Below are 13,281 nucleotides of genomic sequence, written 5' to 3' on the forward strand. Positions count from 1 at the left end.
ATCACACTGCAGCTTAATTTGAGAAGCACTGAGAGCTTGAAACAAGTCATTTGAAAAAAGGATAACAACATTCCAAAGAGATAGGGAAGAAGTCTTCAGATATAAATTATCATATATCCTGTCATCCATCGGGTACAGTTTTATTTGTGTATATATATTTTTTCAACTGTCAATTTGCCAGCGCAGCTTTTCCTGACTTCATTCCAATCTTCCAATCCGGGCTGTTGTCCAAGCCTGTCGTTTGAAGTTTAATGACACAGTAATTCCCAAGTTGTTAAATTGTTACTGTTCACGATAAATTCCCAGTGTTAAGTTGTTAAGCATACTGTTTGCAATATTGCAATGTAAATGAACTGTATTCCACAGATGTAAGTCATTTGGCAATCAAATTGGCTTTCCTGGAGACCACACACCCCCGGGCCCTAGATGGGGGGTTGCTAGACATCCACTTAGCCTTCTCTCTAGCTCATAATGAAGAATTTCTGCAAACGGATGCACTGTATGTTGTCCCAAATTGTTATCAAGGCATTATAAAGTCAGCTAGCAAGTATTTCCCACTTCCCTCGAAAAAGGGAGGAATTCTCATTTTTCCGAGCTGTGTCATACTAACAAGCACCATCTTGTTTCTTCTTTTTTCTTTATCATGTCTAAGTAAAGCTGTGCAGCTGAATACTTAATTATAAATAGAAGTCCATCTGTACATTTTCCCCAACCTAACACAAAAGAGGGTTATGGTATATGAAGAAATGATGCATACTACTGACAATACTACATAAACCACAAAACCCACAATTGTTTCCACATGCACAATCAAACAATGACTCCAAACATCATTTGGGCCAAACGGATGTGCAGTGTGAAGCATAATCCGTAAATTAACACATCATTAGCCAGAAGTGGCGGTCTGTGAGTTGAGTCCTAACACTTGCAGTAACAAAGACTAAACAATCTAGCTTTTGCCTCTGTGCCACATTCTTTTCTGTCAGATGTGGGGCTTGGGTTTATATTGCTGATGAAGTCATTCCCATCTATGATATTGCAAGCTTTATTCATGCCCAGCACTTGCATTTACAACAACCTTCCAAATGAAGTGATGAGGATTTTTATTTTTTTAAGGAGATCATTTAGAGCAGGCATCCCCAAACTTCGGCCCTCCAGAAGTTTTGGACTACAATTCCCATCATCCCTGACCACTTGTCCTGTTAGCTAGGGATCATGGGAGTTGTAGGCCAAAACATCTGGAGGGCCGCAGTTTGGGGATGCCTGATTTAGAGCTACATCTTATTTTCTTGCTACATACGAGATTATCAACCAAAGCCATAGTCGTGACAAGCTCCTATTTTAGAAGTGCTTTTCATTTGTTGGGATAAACAAAAACGAAGGACAGTTATTATATCCAAAAAGTTATTATCCAAGATCCTGTTTTCAGGCCTTCCCACAGTGATCTGGATGGTCACTGTGAGAAGATGCTGGACTAGATGGGCCATTGGCCTCATTCAGCTGACTTTTTTTTATGTTACAAACAGTGCTGAGAACACCATAAGTATAGTATGCAGCCTTACTAAATGAGATCAGAGGTCCCTCAGTGTTGTCTGCACAGACTCACAGCAGCTCTCCAGGGTCTCAGGCAGGAGATTTTCCTAGTCCTAACTGGAGATGCCAGAGATTGACCCATGACCCATTTGCATGCATTGAGAAGAAGAAGAAGAGTTTGGATTTGATATCCCGCTTTATCACTACCCGAAGGAGTCTCAAGGCGGCTAACAATCTCCTTTCCCCTCCTCCCCCACAACAAACACTCTGTGAGGCGAGTGGGGCTGAGAGACTTCAGAGAAGTGTGACTAGCCCAAGGTCACCCAGCAGCTGCATGTGGAGGAGCGGAGACGCGAAACTGGTTCACCAGATTACGAGTCTACCGCTCTTAACCACTACACCACACTGGCTACATCCCTTCCCCTAAAATCATGCCTGACTTGCTTGCCAAATTTTAAAGACTAAACAACGTTTGCTGGTTGACCTTGTAGTACTTGCTGAAGCAGGCCAAGAGTGCATCTTAGTGCAGCTGGCACTTTTGATGGATTGTCATTTTTGATGGATTGTGTGCAGTTTTCAGAACATTTCATAGCAAAGATGGGTAAACTATACATTGTGAGGCCCAGTGCTAGCCTGCTTGAAAAGCAGCTTTGGGGAGAGAAATTTTAAGCAGAGAAGTGGTGTGGGAGGGAATGTTTGACCCTTTCCCTCTCTGCTATTTCTCCACTTCAAATTGCACTCCAATTGTTTGGGGAAAGAGCCACTTGGGAAGCAGGAAGCTAGGTAAATGGGGTGGGGGGGTGGCCACTGCAAATATCTGAAGACTTAAACTGGGGAGAGAAAGTGCATGGTTGTTGTTTTTTTAAAAGACACAGAGGCTTACAATCAGTTGTAGTATATACCCTGTTCTCCTAAAATAAGACATACCCATAAAATAAGCCATAGCAGGATATCTAAGTATTTGCGCAATATAAGCCATACCCCGAAAATAAGACATAGTGATAGGTGCAGTTTTGGAGGGCCCCAAGGAAGAGGCAAGGCTGGACGCGTAATAAAAAAAAATAAGACATCCCCTGAAAATAAGCCACTGTGGGGTTTTTTTAAAGGAAAAATGAATATAAGACGGTGTCTTATTTTCGGAGAAACACGGTAAAGCCTAGGTTAAAAGGGGCACGACTGCCCTTACTTAAAATGGCCGCCGGAGCCTCGCATGTGACACAACGCCCACTAAATTAGAAAGCGAAAACCCCTTGCTGTGCCCCCAAGTGCGTGTTAGGAGAAATGATGAACGACTGCCTAATGCTGCCAGGCGTTTATTAATGCAGCCGCCAGGAGAGGCTTTGGGCTTGGGCTTTGGGGATGGAATTGCTGTTTTGGTGGTTGTTGGACAGTTCCCCCCCCCTACGTCAGCCCATGGGCTCCTCCTCCCCCCACCTCCCACCCAGGGCTCCATTCAGGATAGTATTTAAAGGGCTGTAGAGGTGAGGCCTAGTCTGTAAAATGGAGCCAAGGCCTAGTCTTTAGGCTGTAAAGTAGAGGCGAGGCCTTGGCTTGGGCTAGTATTTAAATGTGACCCGAGGCCTCTACCCTGTATCTCCATTCCTTGGCCCTGGCCTGACTCTGTGGGTTGTCTGGTAATAGGCCCCCTTCAGATCCCCCTGAGCCTCAGAGTCCCCCTGTTTGACAGGATCTCGTGGCGGAGGCGGGGTTAGTGGGTGTGGCGCATTGTGGCTAATCCCTGTGACTGCCCCCACGTGTCCCGATCCATGATCTATTCTGTTTGTCCCCCTCCCTCTCCGTGACCGGCGTATCTCATGACGTTTTGAAGGATGGTATTTATTTTTGTCTTGTGGTTATTTGGTGGGGGATTTTTTGGGGGGGGGGTAGTGGTGCTAAATTGTAAAGTAAAAAGCCCTTGCCATGCCCCCAAGTTATCTCCCCCTGGGCCTAGTTGGGGCCTGGCAGGGGCCTACATAAAACAAAGGCCTAGGGGTCTGATGATGGCCACCTTGGTGGTTTCAGTTGCTTGGTTGATGATGTCATTTGGTTTGTGGGTGTGGCTTAGATTTCACAGGAAGGGAGGGGTGGAGGAGGGTATAACGCCACTTGAGGGTGCTGTTTGACTTGGTGGAAAATCAGGTTTCTACCTGCCCAGATGCGAAATTTGAGGGTTTTTGTCCCCAACAACGCTCGGGAAGTGGCCTGGATCGTTGTGTAAAAATTTCAGGACGATCGGTCAAGCGGTTACGCAGAAAAGTGCGGCCGACACTTTCAAGATTTTTACATTTTTATATATATAGATAAAGCTATTTTTAGCCCTCTCACCCCTTGCTTTTTCCTGTAAGACCAATTGCAGTCGTTAACAGTCGTCAACAGGTTTACCACACCTATCAGCAAATCACCCATTCCACCACCCTTCTGAGTAATACCCCTCCCCACCTTCTCACTATATATAAGGGTCTGGTGACTTCTGTTTCAGTGTATCTGAAGAAGTGTGCATGCACACCAAAGCTCACACCAATGACAAACTTAGTTGGTCTCTAAGGTGCTACTGGAAGGAATTTTTTTATTTTGTTTCGACTACGTCAGACCAACACGGCTACCCACCTGCAACTAGGACGTCTGAAGGTATGACTTGCTTCAGTGAAATTGCTCCATAGAGGTCAAGCTAGAAACCACACTGACATAATGCAGACCTCTGCAGTATAAATTTACACAAAGGGCTAGTGGAGTTTTCCTGTGTTGTAAAATTTAAGCTGGTTCCTATGAACCCAGAGAAATGGATCTTGACCCAGGGAGAGCTCAAGGATCCAGGCAAGCAGACGAATTTAAGCGTCTCCTGCCCACCAAATAACAGAGACCAAACCAGGACGTACGAAGCAAGGCACTTTTATTTTTGCTGTTGCAACAGGGTCCTTCCTCTCACACAGGAGAACAAGGAAGGAACCCCAAACAAAGATGTCTTGCCCTTAAAAAGAAATTTGAAATTGGTTTCAGCCCACCCCCCAGAAGCATCATCCATATGTCACAGAAGGGGTGTAGCCCAAGACCCCCCTCCCTAGATTCATCATAGGTACATCATGAAAGGGGAGGTCTGGTGGCAGTAATCTGAGCAGTCTGGACCCTGCCCCCTGCCCCCCAAAACCTAATCAACAAAATTGAGAGATATTTACATTTCCCTGTTTCCCAGCCAAGTTAATCACACCCTTTTGTCTGGCAGTCAGGTATCAGGATGCCAGGGATTATCACTTTAATTCCTGAGACAATGAGAAGGTTCCCCCCACCCCACTTCTTCCTTGCAGAGGAACACCTGGTCAGAGAGAGAGTCAAAATGGTGTCAGAAAGGCCTGTCTTCCTGTGCTGCTTCAGACATGTGCCTGTACATTCATGTACATGTTTTATGAACAATTATTATATATATATAGATATGACCTCAAAATTCTTATAACAATTCCCCATTTGGGGCTATAATTTTTCTTAAAAATTGTTGCCCCACAAAAGAATAACCAGATGTGTTGTTTTAGTACTTTGGGAGAAGCATTTCTCAAAAATGGTCTATGTATTACACTTAACAGGATGGTCCACCAATATTGACTGGAAAGTGCAGTTTGCTTGTTTACCCTTTTGTGTGTTCTCAGGTGTCAAAAGCTAGCTCTCCTCTGGTTGCACACCTCCAACGTGGCACAACAGCAACAATCCCTGGTGAATCCCCTTAGGGCTTTCATATTGACCATGTCGCCTGGCACTCACCATAGCTGCCACAGGTTTGGACATGTCATGAGAGAGATGCCTTTGCCTTGGGCTTTCTATGGGCCTTTATTATAGGCTCTGGCCTTGCACTGTAGGGAGTTGCCCAGTTGCTCTTAAAGGAAGAAAGCTACTTGCACCTTGGATACACTTGCCCAATTAGAACTGAAGCCAAATTAAAATTTATACAGCCCCATAAAACATGTCCAAATTAGTCAAATTTAACTCTAAAAGGGATCATTCCTGTTAAATCAAGACATAAATACCTTCATTTATCTGGTGTTTCATGGATCTTGGAGCTTATTCTTGGTAAAATGAGTAAAAACAAATTTAAAAAATGTGTAGAGAAGGTTGGCACACTGCAGAGTGCCAGGTGGGACAAGAAAATGTGGTCATAAGTTGATCTAATCTAAATACTGAACTATGCAATATCCTGATCCTTTAAAAGGCATACAATGCATGGCAATAATACAAAAAAAAAACATTGGGACACTATACATTTTTTTTTAAAAAAAAAAAACCCAACAATTAAACACAAAATTGGTTCACCTCCCCCTCCTTGTGGAAATAACATACTGTCAGACATAGTTCAATGTTTCTGTCGAATATCACGCAACATAAGACCTAATAATTATATATCAGTTGTATGTCTTGAGGCCATCATGATCTTGAGACAATTCCGGCTGCTTTTAAATCCTAGGGCACAGAGTCTTGAGGTCAAGGAGAGAGAATGTCCTTGCAATTCACTTTCCCCCTTTGTCCCAAAGTCATTTGACACATTTCAGTATTCCTATATAACACATAATGCACAAAACCTTCAAATTATTAATTATACGCCATTTGTATATCTTGAGGCAATCAGGTGAACTTGAGATAATTCTTGCTGCTTTTGCATGTATCTCCAACAAGGGGGTTTTCTTGTCTGCCTTCGAGTCACTGGGAGGAAGTTAACAGTACTTCTATAACAGCACTTCTAAACCTTGCTGAAACGTTATAGCTTTCTAGGTCCTCCTTCTTAGGTTGTGATCAAAGAGATAAAATGTCAATTTGGTTTCCTGTAAAACATCCTTTTGAAAATAGGCCTGCAGGGGGTTGGGGCCTGAAGATATAATTAGTTAAAAAATAATAGTGATAAATAGTCAAGAAAGGGGAGAATATTCTAGAAATTTCTTCTTGGGGAGCTGCAAATAATATAAGATCATAGTTATTTAATTACTGCTGTTATTGTCTACTCAGTCAGTTTAATTTACTTCACCTAGTTTGGCTGTGGAGGAAACAAAGGACAAAAATTTTGTTAATTAGGACACAATCGATAAGTTATTAACATTTTCCTTATGTGGTTCTGAATTCTCTTTGAGGTTCATGTATCTTGTTTGAAAGGGATTATTATTATTATTATTTACAGGAAAGAATGACTTAGATGCTACATTAAATATGGGGATCTCAACACTATCACTGCCCTTAGGATACACATACATTTGAGTACAGACGCCTGACTGGGAAGGAAACACAGGCTATGCCCTATCACGGAAGCACATGTGTGTACTAAGGGAAAAATAAGGAAGGGGAAGATTAAAAGTACCAACGTTATATAGAAGCCTTTAGCAAACCTTAAGATTGGATAAACAGTTTAAGAGGGAATTTACTTCCTTACTAAAACCATTCTGTCCATTTGAATCAAGGTTAAAGTGACTCAGATAGACATTTGCTGGCTATGGATCCTCTACTTTTAATAACATTTCCCTAGAAGGAACACCATATTCCATAGTCACATGGTGAAACATTACATACAGAGCACATGGCTCCCTTGTGACACAGACCTTAAATATTATGAGTTCACAAACAAACATTTTCAAGGTTACAATCTCCCTTTTCCCTTCCCGCTCCCCCAATAATCTTTCCTTGCCAGAAAGCAGAGCTGGGCTGAATTTCAACCCATCACCACATCAGACACATTGCCTTTCACATAGCTCTAAAATGGGGGTTAGAAGGGACCCTGAGGTCATTTAGTCTAACCCTCTAAGATACAGGATTCACAAGATTTGAATGAAAATACCAACTTTATATAGAACCCTTTAGCAGATGAGTTTTTTTCCTTAAGAGGTGATATCAGGAGCCCAACACAATTGAAGTTAAAACTAGACTCAGATAGACAATTCCTGGCTAAGGAAGCTCTACTTTTGACAAACAATTCACCTTTATAGGAATAGCTGTTCAATTTTCCTTTAGTCAATATTCCTCTAGTCACTTGGAGGAAGACTCCCTTTTAGAGCCTCTCTCAATAACAAACATTTGCACACCTCATGAAGTGAACATTTTCAAGTTTCAAAATATTTTCAAAGCATTGAGCAAGCATTTTCAAACTTACTACTCTTATTTTCCTTCATCCTGCCCCCTCTTTTTACTTTTGGAGAGGAAAAAATGGCCTTCTACAGCCTCTTTAAAACAAACCTTTACACACTACCTCCACTCTTTTAAATATTTGCCATTGTTTTTGGGTTGATCAAGCCCTTACATAAGATTATTTAAGCAAGCTTGCCTTATTATTATATTATTTTAAACTATGCATGCTTTAAAAAAGGCAGTCTGTGGGTGTCATGGCCAAATTTTACACAAACCCCTAATTTCCTAAACCTGGATTATATCTCTCATTTACTTTAAGGGGAACAATGAACTATAGCAGACACAAGGATCAGACGCACATACACTTCACAGACAACACAGACAACATGTAACATGCAAACATATATAATTTTATACCATAACATACTTTGTAGGATTCCTCACAAAACTTTTCTCATTCAGAGTTCACCAGGGTTAATTTTAAAGCGGAGATTCACTGTATGTTAAAGGAACCTCCTGGTAGCCATTTCCCCTCATCTGGGTGGTCCATAGTAAAGCGGACCCAGTGTTTTTTTCTTACAAAGTTTTTGCAATTGGTTCCCTTCAAGCTTGTCCGCCCCGGGGATTTTGTGCCAATTTAAGAGAACGAATTGGAGTGGACTTTCATCCTCAAAGTCCTTACCGGAGCCAAGCCTCAGTTGTGCTTTGCCTCGGTTGGGAGTCTGGGAAAGGAATTCCTTAGAGTGGGTTGCACCCATTTTACTTAAGCCTTTTTATACTGCAGTTCGGGTCCCCGACCCTGTTCCTGGACACTCTTAACTTCCCGAGTCTATGACTCACCCCCACGTCCTAGTGGTGTTCCTGCCTGCCGTTCGCGTGCACTAACTACTAGGCGGCCTGGTGCAGCTAAAACCCTATTGGAACCCTCCCACTGGTCATCAATTGCCTGAGGGTTCCACAGCAACTTCCCTGCCTCTTACACACTAGACTCATATCCTACTGAACGCTTGCCTACGCAATGTCAGGTCGGAACTGAGGAATACAGAGATACAGAGTAGTAGGAAAGGAACGGGCGCACTTGCAATCTCTGGTCATGGGTCATACCTAACAAAGGTCGCCATGGCAGGGGGGCGTCTTCACCCGAAGATTAAGAGCAGAGGAATAGGAAACAGAGCTGGGATAGCCAGATTCCCAGATTGGTAGAAAAGCGACAGTTTGCTCAGACTTCTGCTCAGTTTGGCAGAAGGGAGCTGGGACAGTCTTTCTGAGCTCTGCGTTTAACGTAAAGACTGTTGCCCTGGACCTCAGTTCTACCTTGTAACTGTGCCTGGCAGCCTTGCTGCAACTAAGGTCCAAAGAGGAGAGTAGAAAAAGATAGTCCAAGTGGAGAAATAGATTTTTAGTTGCTGTGGTTCTTAGCTCACCCAAGGTGTCCCCTTTTAATACTCACGACCGATCCTTTCAGTCGAATCCCGTTGTCTCCAGCTTCCAACTGGTTCCTGAAAAAAAAACAGCCTTGTCCCTTTAAACGTTGCTTCGTCCTGGGGGTCCCGCTTGGACTCTCAATTACTACCAAGTGCCTCGGGTCCTGAGGTTGGTTTACCCCCCTGCAAAAGAGGCAAGGGCGCGCTGGGCTCCCCTTCCTCAGTGAACCCGGAGCTCAAGGCAAAACTGGGTCCCCGAAGTGGTCGCCAAATTGTTGTAAAATTTAAGCTGGTTCCTATGAACCCAGAGAAATGGATCTTGACCCAGGGAGAGCTCAAGGATCCAGGCAAGCAGACGAATTTAAGCGTCTCCTGCCCACCAAATAACAGAGACCAAACCAGGACGTACGAAGCAAGGCACTTTTATTTTTGCTGTTGCAACAGGGTCCTTCCTCTCACACAGGAGAACAAGGAAGGAACCCCAAACAAAGATGTCTTGCCCTTAAAAAGAAATTTGAAATTGGTTTCAGCCCACCCCCCAGAAGCATCATCCATATGTCACAGAAGGGGTGTAGCCCAAGACCCCCCTCCCTAGATTCATCATAGGTACATCATGAAAGGGGAGGTCTGGTGGCAGTAATCTGAGCAGTCTGGACCCTGCCCCCTGCCCCCCAAAACCTAATCAACAAAATTGAGAGATATTTACATTTCCCTGTTTCCCAGCCAAGTTAATCACACCCTTTTGTCTGGCAGTCAGGTATCAGGATGCCAGGGATTATCACTTTAATTCCTGAGACAATGAGAAGGTTCCCCCCACCCCACTTCTTCCTTGCAGAGGAACACCTGGTCAGAGAGAGAGTCAAAATGGTGTCAGAAAGGCCTGTCTTCCTGTGCTGCTTCAGACATGTGCCTGTACATTCATGTACATGTTTTATGAACAATTATTATATATATATAGATATGACCTCAAAATTCTTATAACACCTGCATGATGTTTAACAATAAAGTGTTATTGGTTATGTAAGAGAAGTTGACGGCGACTTTGGTCAGTGCGACAGTTTTCCGCCTGGATGTTTATGTAAAAGAAACAACTCTTCCTTCTGTTTCATTTCCATTAAACTTTATGTGGCTGATTCCTAGAACTCACATTATAACCTTAACTTAGTAGCGTGGCTGCACATGCAGTGCCAAAAAAAGAAACCCATAGCCAAAAAAGAAGAAAGAAGAGGATGTGGATTTGCACAAACATCTGCACATGCTAATATGTTTGTATAGGTGCAAATTTAAAGATAATTGTGGGCTAACCAGCCTCATATAACTAACAATATCTCGTATCTCGGAAGTCAAACGAAATCCATTCCAGAAGTCCATTCGACTTCCAAAATGTTCGGAAACCAAGGTGCAGCTTCCGATTGGCTGCAGGAAGCTACTGCAGCCAATGAGAACCCGTGGAACCCACGACGGACGTTCAGGTTCCAAAGAACATTTGCAAACTGGAACACTCACTTCTGGGTTTGTGGCGTTCAGGAGCCAAAACGTTCGAGTCACAAGGCGTTTGACTTCCGAGGTATGACTCTATTTTGATCCATTGTCACTGGGCCCCTAAAAGGCATGGGGCCTATAGGCCTACTCAGGTCTGGGGGGCTGCAGGTTCCCCAACCCTATAATAGGAGAAGGCTATTGCCCTCATGCCCATTTTTATGAGCTGCTCAGAGGCTGATAGCCAGCCAGAGCTGAGACCAGAATGCTGGACTTAGACCTCAATCTGATCCAACGCGACTGCTCTTACGTTCTCTTCTGAGAAAATGATGGCACTAGGGCAACTTACGCAAGGCAACTGAGACAGATGTGAATGTCTTGGGCAGCTGCTCTTTCCAGAATCTAAGTTAAGAGATTCCTGTCATGTCGAGCACCTGCAACGTCTCACTTTTAAACTCCTGGGAAAGTAAACTACTGGGCCAGTTTGCCAATCATGGAGAGAGACTTCATTATTCATGTCTCAGGAATCCGATGAGCTCTTCTATTATGAAATAATTGGACAAGCAGAAGAAAGCGGCTTTCCTGCCGGGCGTGAGATGGAAGACAATGGCAGCAGTGCTTAGGTCAATTTAAGCAGTAGGAAGAATGTTGGGGGTAGATATCTGAACTATCTGGGGGCAGCAGATGAGGAATAGTGATATATGATTCTTAATCAGAGCAAGGGTGGGGGGATTAAAATGTGATTATAAGGAGAAAGCATTCCCCTCTTTCCAGTGGGGTATCTGACTCATGTTGTTGTTTAGTCGTTTAGTCGTGTCCGCCTCTTTGTGACACCATGGACCAGAGCACGCCAGGCACTCCTGTCTTCCACTGCCTCCTGCAGTTTGGTCAAACTCATGTTCGTAGCTTCGAGAACACTGTCCAACCATCTCGTCCTCTGTCGTCCCCTTCTCCTTGTGCCCTCCATCTTTCCCAACATCAGGGTCTTTTCCAGGGAGTCTTCTCTTCTCATGAGGTGGCCAAAGTATTGGAGCCTCAGCTTCAGGATCTGTCCTTCCAGTGAGCACTCAGGGCTGATTTCCTTCAGAATGGATAGGTTTGATCTTCTTGCAGTCCATGGGACTCTCAAGAGTCTCCTCCAGCACCATAATTCAAAAGCATCAATTCTTTGACGATCAGCCTCCTTTATGGTCCAGCTCTCACTTCCACACATCACTACTGGGAAAACCATAACTATATGGACCTTTGCCGGCAAGGTGATGTCTCTGCTTTTTAAGATGCTGTCTAGGTTTGCCATTGCTTTTCTCCCAAGAAGCAGGCGTCTTTTAATTTTGTGACTGCTGTCACCATCTGCAGTGATCAAGGAGCCCAAGAAAGTAAAATCTTGAATGTCATGAATGTTCTGCTAAAGCAGAGCTGAGGAAGCCATGGTCTCCCAGATGTTGTTTGATGCCAAATGCCATCAGCATCAGCCCCAACCAGCATGGCCAATGAGGGATGATGGCAGCTGTAGTCCAACAACAGCTGGGGGACCACGGGTTCCCTATCATTGTGCTGGGTGGTGGTGGGATCCTGTTCAGTTTGTGTTCAAAGGTGGATTTATCTAATTTATCACACTTTCCAAATCAATAAGAGACTTGAAACACAGCCAGCCAACCTTCGAAATCCACACTGACCCAAATTTTGCGAAATAATGTTTACAGAAATGTATATATTAGGGGCAAGTGGATAAATAGAAATATTTCAATGAAAATAACCTAAAGGCATCATTTCAGGGGAAACGGCTTGCAAAAATGAGCATGTCAGTCAAAACGGCATGCAAAATGTGTCTATTAGGAGAAATTTGCACTAAAACGCAGATAAGTTTTCATTATTTTCCTTTTTCCTTCGAAGAACCGCAAATTGCTGCAGAAGTGCGAACTGAATTTAAGTCTGGACAAAAATGAGAAACTCAGAGAACCAAAAATTGGCAGAACCTCCGGTCCCTGCTTATGCAAATCTCTGACCACAGGCATGAGATCATGCCACCAAGGCCTCACTCCTGTCAGCAATTGTGCTGCAGCATTCTGCACTAAATGCAGCTTTTGGATCAAGCGCAAGTTATGGGATTTCAGCTGGAAGTTATGGGATGCGCACTGATGGGAAATGAAGCAGTGTGGCTGCCCCGAGACCTTTGCAGGTTCAAATGGAATTGAAAGTAGGATTATGTTTGACCGCCTGACTGTATCATGAGCCCAAATAACCATGAGTGCACAATAAAAAGGACATCTGGAGGCACCCTGAGAGAAACTATATTTGCCCGCTAGTAGCCCAGCTGTACCCCTCTAAACTCAAAGTTCATTTGGGGGACACAAGCTGTGGGTACAATGGTTGAAGTCTCCTGTTTCTCCAGCCTATCTCTATGTGTGGGCCAGATGTCAGGTAACAACCCCCATGAAAAAAGTAAAAGGTAAAGGGACCCCTGACCATTAGATCCAGTCACTGACGACTCTGGGGTTGCGGCGCTCATTTCGCTTTACTGGCCGAGGGAGCCAGCGTACAGCTTCTGGGTCATGTGGCCAGCATGACTAAGCCACTTCTAGCGAACCAGAGCAGTGCACGGAAACACCATTTACCTTCCTGCCGGAGCGGTACCTACCGGTATTTATCTACTTGCACTTTGACGTGCATTCGAACTGCTAGGTTGGCAGGAGCTGGGACCGAACAATGGGAGCCCCTCCCGTCGCAGGGATTCGAATCGCTGACCTTCTGATCG

This window comes from Zootoca vivipara, chromosome 4 (assembly GCF_965207765.1).
Source record: "Zootoca vivipara chromosome 4, rZooViv2.hap1.1, whole genome shotgun sequence".
NCBI classification, from domain to species: Eukaryota; Metazoa; Chordata; class Lepidosauria; order Squamata; family Lacertidae; genus Zootoca; species Zootoca vivipara.